This window comes from Sphaerodactylus townsendi, linkage group LG06 (assembly GCF_021028975.2).
Source record: "Sphaerodactylus townsendi isolate TG3544 linkage group LG06, MPM_Stown_v2.3, whole genome shotgun sequence".
In the NCBI taxonomy this organism is placed as follows: Eukaryota; Metazoa; Chordata; class Lepidosauria; order Squamata; family Sphaerodactylidae; genus Sphaerodactylus; species Sphaerodactylus townsendi.
This window is the reverse complement of record NC_059430.1, coordinates 95,930,526-95,946,994: the sequence shown is the minus strand read 5'-3', so window position 1 is coordinate 95,946,994 and position 16,469 is coordinate 95,930,526.

The window sequence follows — 16,469 nt, the reverse complement described above, 5'->3', positions numbered from 1 at the left end:
GATCCCACTTAACTCATGCAAATTACACTTGCTAATTGTACTCTTTACACTTGTTAACCAATGCAAATGGTTCTTCTCCCACCTTGGACATTCCACAGGTATATATACTCACTTTACATCAGATCCTCTGAAGATGCCAGCCACAGATGCAGGCGAAACGTCAGGAGAGAATGCTACTGGGACATGGCCATACAACCCAGAAAACCCACAACACCCTAGTGATTCTGGCTGTGAAAGCCTTCGACAATACACTGAACTTTCATTTGTATGTTGCAGTCAGGGCTAGCAGAAATAGGCAGTTGGGTAGGCTTGCCAAACAATAAATTAATAACAACAATAATAATAAAGATGGTGTTGCATCCTTGCTGTACTTTAGCCGGGATCAAGCAACTTGTATGTGGTACAAAAAGGCAGGCTTGTTTGTTTTTAAATATCCAATTACTTTTATTGGTTTTAACTCAGAATAAATATTGACAGTCCACAGAAAAGCAAATTAAAACTAAACTGGTAAAGAAGATGGGGGGAAAATCTAAATTAATCCAGAAATTTACCAGCTGCTTGAGCAAAGGTTTAAAGTTGTTTTGTTGACGATATAAATAATTGAGAGGTTCTTGGGAGGAGATTATGGAACTTGCCTATGTCATATAAGGAGCCCTGCTGGATCCATCTAGCCAGCATCCCATCTCACACAATGGCTGACAAGTTACTATGGAGGGGCCAACAGCACAGCATAGATGCCAAGGCCTTCCCTAGATGTTGCCTCCCAGCACTGGTGTTGAGAGACTTACTACCTCAGAATGTGGAGTTTCCCTTAGTCACCGTGGCTAGTAGCCCTGTCTAATCCCCTTGAAAAGCCATCTGTCCCTGTGGCCATTGCTACATCCTCTGGCAGAGAATTCAATATTTTAATCACTTGTTGAGTAAAGAAATATTTCCTTTTGTCCATCCTGAATCTGCTGCCCATTAACTTCAGTGTATGCCCCTGCAGAGACGTAGCAAGGGGGGAAAGCGCCCAGTGCACTGGTGCGTCCACCCCTGCCCCACCCCGGAACACCCCCGCCACACACCCCTCCCCCTTCCCCCTTGGAGCTACGCCTGTGTCCCTGAGATCTAGTTTGGGAGGGACTCATTACAGGAGAGGGTGAAGGGAGGAAGAGGACCCTAGTTAAGTCAAGCCTACAGAATTCCTCTGGTCTGTTATTGTACATTAGAAGCAGCAAACTTCTGAACAGTGTTAGGAGGCAACATCAGGAAAGGCCTCGGCTCCCATGCCCTGTTCTGTTGTTTCTCCAGGACAACTGGTTGAGATCTGTGTAAAACAGGATGCTAGTCTAGAGGACTATTGGCCTGATTTAGCAGGAATGCTGTGGTGTGCAGAGATAGAAGGAGCTGCACAGGCATATCTAAGACCTCCTCAGAAGTCATCCAGTGCAAGGTCCTCTCTTCAGACACTCTGGCCACTGGTAGGGTTGCCAATCTCTAGGTGGATCCAGGACACCTCCCAGAATTACAACTGCTCTCCTGATGACAGAGATCAGTTCTCCTGAAGGAAACAGCTGCTTTGCAGGGTGAACTCTATGACATCACACCCTGCTGAGGTCTCTCCCTATGCCTAAACCTTACCCTCCCTTGGTCTGTCCCCAGATTCCCAGGAATTTCCCCACCCAAAGTTGGTAACCTGAGCAACCCATGAAAGAAGTCACTGCATATGATATAACCCATGAAGACCCCAGAGCAGACATTTGGTCTGAGAAGCAACTGTGGCAGCAGATTCTGCTTTGGTTTTGCTCACAGCATGGAGTGGAGAAGATGCAGATGAAGGCTATTGATTTCACAGGGAGGAAGCAAAAATTGCTGAAACGTCAAGCCTCAACCTTCAGCAAACCACACTGGCGCACATGATGTCGTCGCCTCTCAATGAAGCCAGAGAACCTTGATTAATTAGCAGAGTCCTTGAAGAAGATTAACAAAGACATTCCAACCTGCCAGTTAAGTGAACACACCACAATGGCCCAAACAAGCGCACATGAAAACTGCCAGGAGGCTGGAGTGGGGAAAGAACTAGCCGAAAAATATTAATGTTGCTTTTGTATGATGCAGCTCAAGTGTTCGCTAGGTATGTGTCATTGTGGCACTCTTTACACCAGCCCTGTAAGGCAGGCCCCTCTTGTTATTCCTACTAATGAAATATAACAGGAAGAGTGAGGGTTGGGGAAGGGTGTTTGTATGAGAGCTGCCTAGGCTATCATATTTCAACTTTTGTTGGAGGGTGCAATATATCTCTAAGGATTTGCACAGAGATGTAAACTGCAGCATCAGGCCAGACCATACTGTAGCATCGTTACGGAGGGCTAGTTTTGCTCTAGCTTCAACTCTGTCCCCAAAAATGAGGGAGAAAGTATTCAGGGGCTGCTCTTAGGATGAAGCCAAAATCTGACTCCTCCAAGGGCAGCCTGATCACAGACAAACCTTGGCAATTATCAAAGATGCCAGATTTTGAGCGATACCAAAAAGCATGAGTCTCCCTTAGTTGCTTGGAATAAATCTGGCATTAGCTGGCTTTTAGGTGCTCGGGAGCAGCAGCAGAAGGCCATTGCTTTCACATCCTGCATGTGAGCTCCCAAAGGCACCTGGTGGACCACTGCGAGTAGCAGAGTGCTGGACTGGATGGACTCTGGTATGATCCAGCAAGCTCTTTCTTATGTTCTTATGTATCTGTAGGCTCTGGTCTTCTGTAACTGCCATGATAGATCATGGAAGGCTGCAGAAGAGCTTAGTTCTTAATTCTACATTGTTCATATTTAGTGCCCAGTAAGTAAAAAGTTCATGGTGAATAGTGATGGGTGCAAAAAAAATGTGGGCCAGCCCTGCCTGCCCCTACCCCAGCCAACACCCATCGTCATTTTTGGCAGAGGCAGAAGAGTTCCAGACTCCTCTTGCCCCCTACAGTTACCAATTCCAGCTTGGGAAATTTCTGAAGATTTGGGTGTGGAGCCTAAGGAAGACAGGGCTTGTGGTGGGGAGGGGCTTCATCGGGGTACAAAGTGATAGAGTCCACCCTCCAAAGCATCCATTTTATCCAGAGGGAATTCATCTCTTTAGTGTCATGATCAGCTGTAACACTAAGATCTCCAGGCCAAGCTGGAAATTGGTAACCCAATGCCCCCTGACAAAAATTCTCGGCAAGGGACACTCCTTGTTCTTAGGGATTTGAACAGGCTGGTTTCCCCACCTTTTCGATCTCTCCCTTTAATTGATTCTCTGCTGCTTTCAATATTCCCACAACAATGAGCTCACCATGGGACAGTGGTTACAGTGGTAGTAAAGGTAAATGATTTACAAACAGTTTTCCACAGAGCTAGGGAGTTCTTCAAGTATGCAGAAACTCCAAACTTGGCCGCTGCCAGTGGTCTTTTGTGGCTGTCCTGATAGACACCCGATCCTGAAGTTTCTTACTGGAAGCAACGATTAGACGCAGAGTGGTGAAACGATTGGTCACTTGATACGACTAGCTCTCAGGTGGTTTTCACAGCCTGCTCCTGGGATGGATGATAAAATAGCATGATCACTGCCGAGACTCTTAGTGCTCTGGAAATATTATTGCATGGTTTGTTATGCAAAAAAAAGTTGTAACAATGTATAAGGTTACAACGCTTGCTCGACTCTTTGCTGAGCCTTTCTTTTGCTTTGGACTAATGAGACTGTTTTGCTAACGAGTTTGCCCCAACCTTGTTGAAGTTAATGGCTCTTCTCATTAGCAAGTGGAGATGCCTTTGAAGAAAAATGAATAATTGTTTAGAAGGCTACCTGTGAAGAAGGACATGGGGGAGGTCATTTTTTTTCTTGTGTGCTGCAAACCTATATGAATTTTCACGCCCCAGGTCCTGCTACTAAAAAAAAAGAAAAAGCACCCACACCAACCTGTAACCCCAATAAAACAACAGCCATATGAATGCACATAAATCTTTGCGTTGCCTCAGGGATGTCATGGAACTGAAGACTTGGGTCAGTGCACCAGATTCATCAAGGTTCTCCATGGAAGCTTCCGGTGCCTCCCTGAGCAGTTATTTAATGCTAACTGTACAGAGGGCAAAATGAAATAAAAGGCAACTTGAGGAAGCTATTTATTCACAGTATTACCTTCCCTAGGAGTTTTCCAGATTACATGGGTTTTGACCTCATGCTGCTTTAGTTTATCCTCCTTGCTTTCAGAGGTCCTTTCTTGAGCCCTTAGTTCCCACCTCACATTTTTTCCGTTTATTTTTTTTTCAGGCTCTTTTGGGATGACTATACCCTAATATTTATCTAGCAAACACATCTGAGTCACATTTGTTTGCATGTGAAATGTGTCTGGTGCTTTTGTCTGCTCCTCTCACTTTCCACTAACTGGGCCACAACGGTGAACAGCCCGCCTCAGTAATAAGCAATTTTATCCCTTGTAATGGCAATTTTTTCAGTATTTATTAATTATATGCAGGGCTGTCTTAACGCATGCTGCCTCGTTGCCCAGCAGCCCCATGAGGATAGGGACCCCATACTAATCTATGTATGTTGTGACTTGCTGTCACTAAATAAATACTGTACTAAACTATAAAAGTATTGGGTACAGCATGCTTTTTAATGTTTAAACACTGATGTTGTTGGAAGCACCAATAAATATATGTTTAATTTTATCATCCATTTACATTCTTATTCCTGTGAGTGGTTGTGTGGGTAGGAGCCCCAGGCCACTGCTTTGCCCGGGAGCCTATAATGCTGTTAAGACAGCCCTGATTATGGCCCCTTCCACACATGCAGAATAATCCACTTTCAATGTACTTTGAAGCTGGATTTCACTGTGCAGAATAGCAAAATCCACTTTCAAACAGTTGTGAAAGTGGTTTGAATGTGCATTATGTGCATTGCCAAAGAAGGATACTCCACCTGAAAGAAGGATCTCCCCAGAGCCATTTCAGGATGGAAAAAAACAGTATGGAGGGAGGCTTAAACATGCCGTACATACCCAGAAGTGATGTAATGGTGTCAGGTGACACTCCAGAAGCGAAAAATTCCTAGAGTGTTGCCCAACGCCATGACATAATTTCTGGATATAGGCCCAGAAGTGACATCGTGACATTGCCCCATGCTAGTTTTCTTCCCCATTCTTCTCCTGGTACTCCATTGAGCATCTGTGGGAGGCTGGAAGTGGTAGGCTGCCTCCTAGAGTGAGTAGCTTCACATCCCTATATTTGGCCCAGAGCTTCTGAATCCACACAAGGATTCTTCATGTTGCTGACATTGCCACTTCTAATGAAGACGTATGCGCAGTGGCAAGAGAGTATTTAAATGGGAATTTTCTTTCAGCACCATTTTTCTAATTTTTTGTTGTTGACACTATACCACTGAAAGGCTTTTCGGGGCTACAGTAATTACCAATTTGGTTTAAAAATCCTTAAAAAAAAACCTCCAGCACCATGGTACTGAAAATGGCCACAAGAGATTGAAGGAAAGAGAATGCTACCAGGTGTGTGCAGGACCTTGGAAAATATGCATCTTTCCATCCAGATGGCATGATAATATGCTTGGAGTACACTCTTCCCAAAACAGTGGAAGCAATACATGCTTGGGAAAGAAGGATGGGTTCATTGTTAAAGCGCAACATCATGTTGATGCTCCAAAAACAGATTCCAATTTGGATGCCAAAACAGAGAAAAGCCTCCTTGTGAAAACAGCCTTGTTTATAGTTCCATTTCTAGGTTCAAATAAATGTATGGAGAACCTTTGACTTTCTTAGCACAGAAGTTTCTAGAGCCAAATCCAAGAGCTTTTTCGTATTTACTAGATCTCAAGCCCCTCTGCTGTTAGGGGTTCTGCACTGTCTTGAAATGAACACTAGATTATTCCATTTGCTTACAAATGTTCTAGGAGGTTAAAGGTGGAAGCTGACTGTGTGTGGTTTTGCTGGTGATAACAGTAAAATATTGGTTTGTCATCAGCATGGAGGCAAGACAGAGGAACAGCTGGAATTTATTTCCAGATGGCAGCATCTCAAATATTCTGGAAGAACTTTACTGTTGAAGTTAGTGTTTGAAAAGGAAGGTGTGAATGAAGGCATGTTTCATTCTGTAACTACCAGTCAGATTCAGATTTATTTACGGTCATTGACCAGTAAAATTCCAGATTTAAAATTGCATGTATCTACCAGTCACAGAACTTGTTCTCTGTTACCTTCCCTTGGCAAATCACTGTCCCTAATTATTCTGTTTTGCATTCTTAGAGGATGATTGAAAAGAATTAGTTCAGATTGTTGGACTGGGTATTGTTATAGTAGAAAGCGGGAAACACTGTCTTTGCTTGCCAGGAAACTCCCTTTGAGGAGGGTTCCCTGGAAAGTACCCTGGTAACCAGACTCCACACTCAAGACCTCCTGAGAATATCCAGACTGACCTGCTGAGAAGTTAGTACTAGAGCAATAGCAAAACAACTTATACCAACTGTATAGCACGCATACACATGGGGAATCGATTAAGAGAAATATCCCACAAAAATACACAGTATTAAACAAAGCCCCCCAAAATTGATTAAAATGTTTATTTAAAACAGGAAAAAAGAGGAAACGGTGGTTGAATTCAAAAAGAGATGGACAAAAGCAAAACAAAATACAGCAATAACAGCACAGAGATATACAAATGTAAAGCAATACAGTTGAACTAAGCTAAACATGTTACCTATGATGTAGCTGGTTTCTCAGAGGACATGCAGAGTTCCTTGTGGTCACAAGAAGTCGGAGTCCTTAGCCCCTATCTAACTTCCTGTGGATCCAGTTTCCACTGAAGACATAAAACTGAAGAGAAGGGAAATCTCAAACATCCAGATATTTATGCTAAATGAAGCTGGACATATGCCAGCCTCCTAAGAATAGCCAGTGGACTTCTCCAATCCCATTTAAATCCCTATCTCTGATGTCAGAGACTACTTTAACCAATCAGGTCCATATACAATATAGTCCCACCTCCACTGAACACTTGGTAATGGCTCTGAACTTCGATGACAAATTGATGGTCTGGTCCAAACAGGATCATCCTTTATCCAAAAAGGATTAGCTCTGCCAGCATTATTCAATGTGGAATGGAAGTTAATAGCTTGTTCTAATGGAGTCAAAGGGTCCAGACTCTCTAGGTGGCACTCTTGAGCCTTACCAAGTTTTAGGATTTCTGTCAAAGCCATGTTTCTGCTTTTGGCTCTTCCCCTCTTGCTCTAGAAGTTAAATTCCTAAATAGTGGCATGGAATTAATCTCGGCCATATTGCATATGATGGAAATCCATGAACAATAAGGTGGTTAACTCCAGGTAGGTTTTGGAGTTCTCTTGGTATGACAACTGACCTTCAAACAACAGAGATCCATTCCTCTGGAGAAAATGGCTGCTTTGGAGCATGGATTCTATGTTGTTATACTCTAAGTAGGTCCCTCCAGTGATGGGATTCAGCCGGTTCGCACCACTTCAGCAGAACCAGTTGTTAAAATGGTGCTTGTAAACAACCAGTTGTTAAATTATTTGAATCCCACCACCAGAACCGGTTGTTAAATTATTTGAATCCCACCACTGGGTCCCTCCCCTCTCTAACCCTCTTCCCCAGGCTCCATCTTCCAAAATCTGCAGGAATTTTCCAACTTTTGATAGTAATAGACAGTATATGAATGCCCGACTTTGGTCCGGGAGGGTGGGATATAAATGTAATAAATAAATAAACCAATAAAATGAAACCACTAAGGCCTTAGGTAGTGACAGTTCACACACTGCAGTTTGGCAAGTTCATTTTGAAGAAGAACCACCACAAACTGAACATGAGTCAGCAGTGTGATGTGACAGCCAAGAAAGCCAATGCAATTCTGGGATGCATCAATAAGAGTATAGTGTCTAGATCAAGGAAAGTAATTGTACCACTCTACTCTGCATTGGTCAGACCTCACCTAGAGTACTGTGTTCAGTTCTGGGCATCACAATTCAAGAAGGATATTGACAAGCTGGAGCATGTCAAGAGGAGGGCAACCAAAATAGTAAAAGGTCTGGAATCTATGAAGAGAGGCTTAGGGAGCTGGGATGTTTAGAGAAGCAAAGGTTAAGGGGGGACATGATAGCTATGTTTAAATATTTGAAGGCATGCCATGTCGAAGAGGAAGCAAGCTTGTTTTCTGATGCCTCAGAGATAGGGCATGGAATAATGGATTCAAGGTGCAGGAAAAGAGATTCCACCTAAAAATTAGGAAGAACTTTCTGATTGTCACGGTTGCTCGACAGTGGAATTCACTGCCTTGGAGTGGTAGAGTCTCCTTCTTTGGAGGGTTTTAAACAGAGGCAGCATGAACATATGTCGGGAGTTCTTTGATTGTGTGTTCCTGCATGGCAGAGGGTTGGAATTGATGGCCCTTGTGGTCTCTTCCAACTCTATGATTCTAAATCCTATGCTCCTTGCAATGAAAACGAATGCAATTTTACTGCAGGTGCTCAGAGTCATGCATAATGGTGGGTACATCTGGGATCCTTGTGTAACCCTTTTAATATTTGTTTTTTGGAATGTTCGGGCTTTAGGGCATAAGAAACAAGAGTTTACTGAGCATGTGCAGTTGGTAAATTTGCTCATATATTACCAACTAGTGGGGCCTGGCCACGCGTTGCTGTGGCAATTGTCCTTCTTATCACAGTCCGCAACCCACACAGATGTCCATGCAGGTCCAATGATCCGTAGCATAGCCTTTTGGGGTGGCCAAATGGAATCCCTCTGTCCCTTTTCAATTCATAGTCTTATATGGTGGTGTCTTTTTTTTAGTGTAAGGTAGCCCTTTCCATTCCACAACGGAACTGTCCAGAGTGCGAATCCCACTGTCTATGAGGCTGGTTGACATGCACAGTCCTGGCTTGGGTAAGGCAGAACTGGGGCAAGGAGGCTATCCTAGTCAGGCAGCAGAGGCAGGGTGGTGAGGCATTCAGATCGAGGCCAGCTCCCTGGGTTCTTAAAGGGCCATGTGCAAGAGAAGCGGAGTCAGTAGTGTTGGTTCACCCCCACCTCGTGGATTTTCTTAGAAGAAAAAGCCAAACTCCAGCTTGCTTTTAGTAAAAGAGAGCTGTGGCGAATATGGGTGAGGAAGTGGGTAAGTGGTGGTTGGATGTGAGGGAGGGCAGAGTGAGGTGTATGAGGATGAGCTGGATGTGGATGAGAGTATGTGTGTTGTGTGGTAGTAGTGGGTGAGCCACAGAGAGTGAAAGTTACCTGCATGTGTGTGTGTGGGGGGGGGGGGCTACCCCAATTGACATCTCACACGGCAAAGTGTGTATGTGTTTCACTTCCACTTGTATTACCTACCAGTATTACCTATTTACTGTTTTCACTGCTCATCTCTGCCCATCTGCACGAACATTCTAAGCACTCATACCAAGCCCTCAGGACACAGACAGACAGGCTGCACGAACATTCTAAGAGTGACAGTTAAACACAGCCAGCTTCATGGCCTGGTGCTACAGGAAAAAGACGTTTTACCTGGCTCAGGTATGGACTTTTGGTGATTTGAAGGTCCGATTACCTGCCCAGAACAGGGAGGAACGTCATGTGAAATTTTGGGGGCGATCTGTCCAGCCGTTTCGGTGTTAGGGTGTGACTAACAAAGTCACTGTTAGCTTTTTATATATATAGACTACAAAAGCCCCATCAATCAATCCAGCCTGCAGCTGGAGAGGGAAGGCCCACAGCTTGACTGAGGGAACTGGTTATTTCCCTATAGGTGTATGGTGAGCCAGCAAGGGAGAAATGGAATATTAGAATTCCCCCCATGTAACAAAAGGGTTTGTCAGGCTGTTAATTATGTTATGGCCCTCAGTCAATCTGGCCTTCAGCAGGAGATGGAAGGCCAAGAGTTTGACTGAGGGAATTGGAGAAAGACCTGCAGCAGCCACAGCTACCACAGAAGAGCAGACGGAGAAGCAGCCCTGCACTTTTAATTCATATTTTGGACTCCCCCCACCCCACCACCTTTTAATACTGGGCACAATAGATATCTGTTATTGTTCTGAATGCCTTTCCTGAAGGATACTGAAAATTCTGTATATCTGAGTTGCACTATATTCATATCCACTATGATTTAGTTTTAATTGTTGTAAAGTTGTTGTGTTCATGTTGAATGTTTCTTACTCTGTTGAAGCAATTTCACATTTGTTTTAGCGAGCCACAAGGTGCTGTCATTTTATTGATTTTAAGTTTCCCTCCCCCCAAGTCTCTAACAGAGATTTATGTAGCCAGGGATCGGCTCAGTTACACTTGGGTGTAACCTGTTTTCATGGGTAACATTTTGAAGGGTGAAGTGTTGAAATCTAGCAAGGAGCCACAGTGCTAGCCAGAATTGTGCCGACACTGCAACAGAGCAGTAATGCTGCAAATCACAAATTGTTTCCCCTCACACAAATAAGCATACTGCACGTGCACAAAGGGATCTGTCTTTGAATTGTCCTGACACAGTATCTTTTCCATACACTGTGCCAAAAGCATGGCTGCCTCCTCCCCCTTTCTCTCTCTTCCCTGCTCCCAGTATATTTAGCTGTGAGGGACCTCTACCTTTCCTTATATAGCAGAGGCCAAAAGGATTTCTCACTCTCCCTATTCATAGGCGGAGCAGAGTTTTGAGGGCCCTGCCAAAAATAGCAAGCAAACATTGCATGGTGTGGGGAATGAAGGCAGCGTGGGGGGGGGCGGGGGTGAGGTATGTCCCAGCTTTGCATTGTAAAGTGATTTCTTTGACCCAGAGCACAGCCCTAAGAAGGCCTTGTTGGAGTTTAGGTTGTTCTTGAATGCGTAGACTGCCTGGAAGAACCAGCCGTAATCCCCACGGTGGTGGCAAGGATGAGGAACAGAGAGGTAGGAATTAGGGTTTTGCAATGACCAGTGCCTTCTTTTTTGGGGTGTGCTGAAGATTTTTCTGTATTTAGAATACCTGCCCTTGAAACCATTATGTGAGGCAAACAATTGCTGAGTAGCACACATTGGGAGACGGGAAGCCAAACCAGATGTCTGTGGGGAGTTCCAAGGCTGGAGCTTCCAGCAATTTTTTAATGTTCAGTTTTTTAAAACCCTACGTGCCTGATAATTGAGTTTTTCAAACTGCTGGGCCTGCATATTTGGTTTAGTCCTGAGGTTCAGTGATAAATGACTTGGCTGAGGCCACCAGGGGGAATCCACAGACAAGCATAGATCTGAACTCAGATTTCTTCCACATTCAAAAAGGGCTGCCCTTTTTTCCCCTTCAACTGGGTAAAAAGAGATGGGGTTGGCAAACGAGATGGAAGAGAGGGAGAAGTACCTAGAAACCAACATTATTTTGTGGTGCTGATGGTGGAATTCTTAACATTTTATTTTAGCAGCTATTAACTCTCACTGCTTTTAAAAGGACAGGTAGTTTGGAATGTGTTTTTCCTTAATGCCGAGCCTGGCCAGGTTGGAGATTGTGCCGTGTCCTCTGAAATGACTGGACTTTGTCCTAGCTGAAATGCCTGATGGTGCTGCTGATGTCTTGGTTGATAAGACACCTTAAGTAATGTGAGCCCCTTACAATCACTCATCCCCACTGCACTAGCCAATGGTTGATCCCCCAGCACCCCTCCTTTGGATGTTATTTTAGCTAACACTTCCCAATACATTACTGCTAATCTTTTCAGACAAGCTTCCCCCGTATGCTTTGATTATCCGACAAAACTCTGTTGCAAGTGCCACAGCTATTCGCAGTTTGGCTGCTGACTTTGAAGAGCATGGTCTTCTCTGTTGTGGCTCCTAATCTAAAGGACTCTTTTTTATCCTTAAGAGAGTTGGTCAAGCAGAACTTTTTAATTTCAAAGGGCTTTCAGGCGAGCAGGTAAGGATGCCACCTTTCAAGTGGGGCCTGGGGATTCCTCGGGATTGCAGCTCATCTCCGAACTATAGAGATCAGTTCCCCTGGAGAAAAGGGCTGCATTGGATCCTATGGCATTGTACTCCACTGATGTCCCTGTCCTTCCCAGGATCCACCTCCAAATCTGCAGAACTTAGCTTCCCAAACTGGAGCTGGCAGCCCTATCAGCTGGTAATTAGTTTAGCACAGGTATCTGTAGGGGTTTCTTTGGGAGTTGTAAAATGGTTTAGAGATATTTCATATGTTTCATTGTTATGTGCCGTTGCTCACAGGTTCGACTTTTTGGTATTTATGAGGAATTGCCAACATTCTTATTTTGTTTTACACCATGAACGTGTATGGAATCTGAAAGCGTAACAATATGAAGGCAGGTCCTTGCCCCAAGGTGCTTACAATTTAAAACTCGAGAACAGCAATTACAGGGAGATGGAAGCAAGGTTGTTGAGGAAAGGTTCGGTTCATTCGCAGAGTTCCTTTCAGTTAAGGCAGAGGACCCAGGAGTTGTACCAATGACTTCATGAAAAGGGGGGCCAGCAGCATTCTAGCCACTTAAGTTGACAGAAGTTTCCTTAGGCTGAAGGATGGCTTTAAATTTGGCTGAGCAGCGTATAAGAATACAGGCTAGCTGGTTTGGAGGATGATGAAAAGGGAGGCATCATGATTTGGTATTTGCTTCAAGTTTGGTGGAATACACCTGGAAATTTGAGCCAGGAGAGAGTGGGTACTCCCCCTCCTTTGGAACACACACCTGAAGCAGCTGTGCCCACTCCTATGCACTAAAATCCCCCAGACTCTGTGAGTGTGAATTGCCAGTTCTGGGTTAGGAAATTCCTGGAGACAGATAGGGTACCATGTATGGGTCACTGATACACAACAGGACAACCTGTTCTAATCATAGGATGTGTTTAGGAAACTGATATCTGACAGTTTATTTCCCCTTTCCCCCCATATACATATTACAAATTCAGAACATTTCCCTGTCCAGAAGAGACTAGTTTTCACTGTAATAAAATTGTCATTCCTCTGGATTATCTTGACACAATTGGGACGGTTGGCAGCCCTCTCTTGTTTCTGGCAGGGTTTCTGGGTTTGTAACAGCCACACAAAATCCTGAAATTCAACAGATCAAAGCAGTCCCCTTTGCTTACTCTTCCTGTTGAATTTCTGCCTCTTAATGCAGTGTCAGAAGCCCTAGTGCTCTGAAAGAAAAGTGAAAATGATGGTTGCATCCACATACTGTTGGATTTGGTGCTTTCATTGCAAAAGCATTCGCAACTATATTGATTCATCCATGGAGGAAAGTCCAGTTGTAAATTATTGTTTTAGCATAGCATTAACAGTGTGTAAGTACAACAATGCCGGGGGGGGGGGGGGGGCAACCAAAATGGTAAAAGATCTGGAATCCATGCCCTGTGAGGAGAGACTTAGAAAGCTGGATATGTTTAGTTTGGTGAAGAGAAGGATAAGAGGTGACAAGATAGCCATGTTTAGGTATTTGAAGGGATGTCATGTTGGTAAAGGAGCAAGCTTGTTTTCTGCTGCTTCAGAGACTAGGACCAAGAGTAATGGGTTTAAGGTGAAGGAAAAGAGATTCCACCAAAACATCAGGAAAAACCTCCTGAACAGTAAAGGCTGTTCAACAGTGGAATGTACTACCTTGGAGTGTAGTGGAGTATCCTTCTTTGGAGGTTTTTAAAGAGAGGCTGAATGGCCATCCGTCAGGAGTGTTTTGATTGTGTGTTCCTGCATTGCAGGCGGTTGGACTTGATGGCCTTTGGAATCTCTTCCAATTCTATCATTTCTATACCCACCTTGCCCAATAATTACTCCCTACTGCCTGTGTGCCCTCTTGCCTGCGATACGGGCACCCTTCTGACTTCATCTTTTGCATACTTTCTATTGGCATGGATTATTCACTATGGACAAGAGAATGTCAGAAGAATTGTGTTGAAATCTGGACATGGACGGCTGTCAGGGAAGGGGAAAGGGTCCAGAGTGGTATGCCGGGCAGTGTCCAATTTGGAATGGCATGGCCTGAGTTCAAGTCCTGCTTTGGCCATGAATCTTTCTAAGACTCCTTGGATCAGTCACTACTTTACAACCAAATATATTTCACAGAACAGAACAACATGAGGCACATCCCACAACTGCCCTCCCAAGCTCCTTGGAGGAAGCGCAATACCCTGATATAATTCAATTATTCAAGGAAGCCTATATAGCACATAGGCTTTTAGACAAAATAATATAACGGTGATTGAAATACACGAGAAAAAGAAACATTCAGCACTTTAGGAAAAAGCAAATATTGAACTGATGTTTTAAAATAGCAAATTAAAAATTCTCTTCAGATTGCATTAGGGTTGCCAATGTCTAGGTAGTGGCTGGGGATCTTCTACTATTACAACTGATCTTCAGGCAACAGAGATCAGTTCACCTGGAAAAAATGGCTGCTTTGGAAGGTGACCTCTATGGCATTATACCCCAGGGGCATTCCTCCTCTCCTCAAACTCTTCAGGCTTCACCCCCAAAATCTCAACGGATTTTCCAATCCAGAGCTGTAGATTTGGACTGTAGGTTTATTTTGTCCTGGGTGTTTCCCCTAAAGCAGGAATGGTTCCATCACTGGCAGTATCTTACATTTTTCCTCCAAGGAGCTCTGGGTGGTGTTCCAGTTTCTTTTCTACTTCATTTTCATCATCACAACAAACCTGTGATGTAGATTAGACTGATTGTATCTGTAGCTGGTCCAAGGCCACCTCAATTTTATTGTCATAACAACACTGTGAGGTAGGTTGGACTGAGCGAGTTCCAAGGTTATCCACTAAGTTTCAGAGCAGGGATTTCAACCTCAGTCTTTCTAGTTCTGAGGCGATACTGTAACCACTACACTAGACTTGGTCTAAGGGGGCGGCATAACTTTTCATGGGTGAAGAAGAAGCATAACTTCTTAGCCGCTGAAAAGTGTAGAGAAGAAACTAGGCAGATTTGAATAGCTGAAGTGGTGGTAGGCAGAGCAAGATCTCCAGTTTCTCTTTTGGACTTCTGGGAAGGGAAGTAGTGGAATAATGGCAGCTTCCAGATGAAAATGTAAAACCTAGGAGTTGATCAGATGTCTCTCTAACATTAAACGGTTGCATGTGAATTTTGCTTTGGACCAGAGTTTCCTTGCCTTGCTGAGCCTGGGGATACTTTTGGAAATGTGTGGGTGCCACAACAAAATAGCTGCTATGGAGGGTCAGACCAATCGCAAAATGTTGAGAGATTTCAAAAAATGCTAGGAGATTCCAAGCCGTATGTCCTCCTGTGCTGGAGGCAACTGTTTCCCAAAGAGCCAGTTCTGGCTTTCTTCTGCTTCAGGGGAGCAGAGGTGAGGCCTCCTAGAAAAATCTGCTCCCCTGAAGCAGAAGAAAGCCAGAACTGGCTCTTTGTTTTGTGGAAGAAGCTAGTAGGTTTTGGGGAACACCACGGACAACAAGTTGGGGGTGGTTGCTCTAAATCAACGTGGCAGCCTGTCACACTTCTCAGGAGTGGATTAAAAGGCGTATGCTTATGCAGCTAAGGTCCCAGAAATCCCTCCCACTGTCCCACCATCACAGGAATGCTCTTCCTCTGATCTGGCATCAAGGTTGAGTCATCAACAAACCCCTGCCAAGGCCCACCTGTTTCCAAAATATGAATGGGTGCTGAGCAACCACATGTTCTTGCCTCTGCGTCCCCCCTTCATGGAACCACCAGCATCCTCTGTATCCCACTGGGTCCAGCCAGTGTTGGGTTGCCAAACTCCTAGGATCTGGAGGTCTTCTGGGAGTACAACTGACCTCCAGACTAAAGAGATTACACCCAGCTAAGGCTAGGGTTGCCACCTCCACATTGGGAAATATCTGGATATATTGGGGGTGGATCCTGAGGAAGGCAGGGTTTGAGAGGGGAGGACTTCACTGGGGAATAATGCCATAGAGTCCGCCTTCCAGAGCAGCTGTTTTCTTGTCATGAACTCATCTCTATGGCCTGCTGGAGATCAGTTGTAATCCCTGGAGAGGTGGGCAACAGTGGTGTAGTGAGGGGGCACAGGGGGGGCTAGAGCCTTGAGTGCTACTTCCTGGGGAGCACATTCCAGGGCCTCTCCCCCCACTTCGCAACTGTGCCCCATCGCTGAACTCCTCATGGAGTTTGGGGCAAGGGCGTAGTTGAATTCCAGCCTGCTGGGCCAACCAGACTTGGCCCATCCCCAATCTCCACTTAGAGCTCGGGAGCTGGGCCAGTTAGGGTCATCTTGCTGACTCGTGCCCTGCCCTGAACTTGGGGAGTTGTTATTATTACATTACATTAATGCCTCCCCTTTTTTTGGGGGGGGGGGGAGTGCCCAGGATGAGCCCCAGGCACTGTTTTACAAATCTACACCCCTGGTGGGCAGCCATAGCAAAGGCCCATCTCTTCCCCAGACTCCACACTCAAATCTCCACGCAGAGTTAGCAGCCCTAAGCCTGTGTCAGCAGAACTGGTTGCTATCTGCCACCATCTGCTTGCCCGCCTGCCTGCCTACCTCACAGGGTGGCT